This window comes from Penaeus monodon, chromosome 15, assembly GCF_015228065.2.
Source record: "Penaeus monodon isolate SGIC_2016 chromosome 15, NSTDA_Pmon_1, whole genome shotgun sequence".
In the NCBI taxonomy this organism is placed as follows: Eukaryota; Metazoa; Arthropoda; class Malacostraca; order Decapoda; family Penaeidae; genus Penaeus; species Penaeus monodon.
Window position 1 is genome coordinate 26,735,089 of NC_051400.1, and position 224 is coordinate 26,735,312.

Genomic DNA, 224 nt, shown 5'->3' on the forward strand with positions numbered 1-224 from the left:
GCCAATTAATCTCTGCCCATTTGTCGTTCCATCAAATAGAAGTTTAAAGAAGAAAAGCAGAAGAAAAAAAACGAAAATTATTTAGAAAGCAAAGAATAAAAGAGCAAAGAAGAGAGAGAGAAGTAACAGAAGCCCAAAACAGGCGACGAGAACGAAGTCGCTCCTCGCCCGCCTCGAGTACTTGTTCATTTATTCACTTCCTCGCAGAAAAATTGTGGTTGAGA

General features: G+C 39.3%; 1 protein-coding gene across 1 annotated transcript in view; it reads left to right on the plus strand.

The window, feature by feature from the left end:
• The window catches only part of LOC119582286, a 57,240-nt gene that overhangs the window by 396 nt on the left and 56,620 nt on the right, over positions 1 to 224 (plus strand). The window lies entirely within an intron of this gene.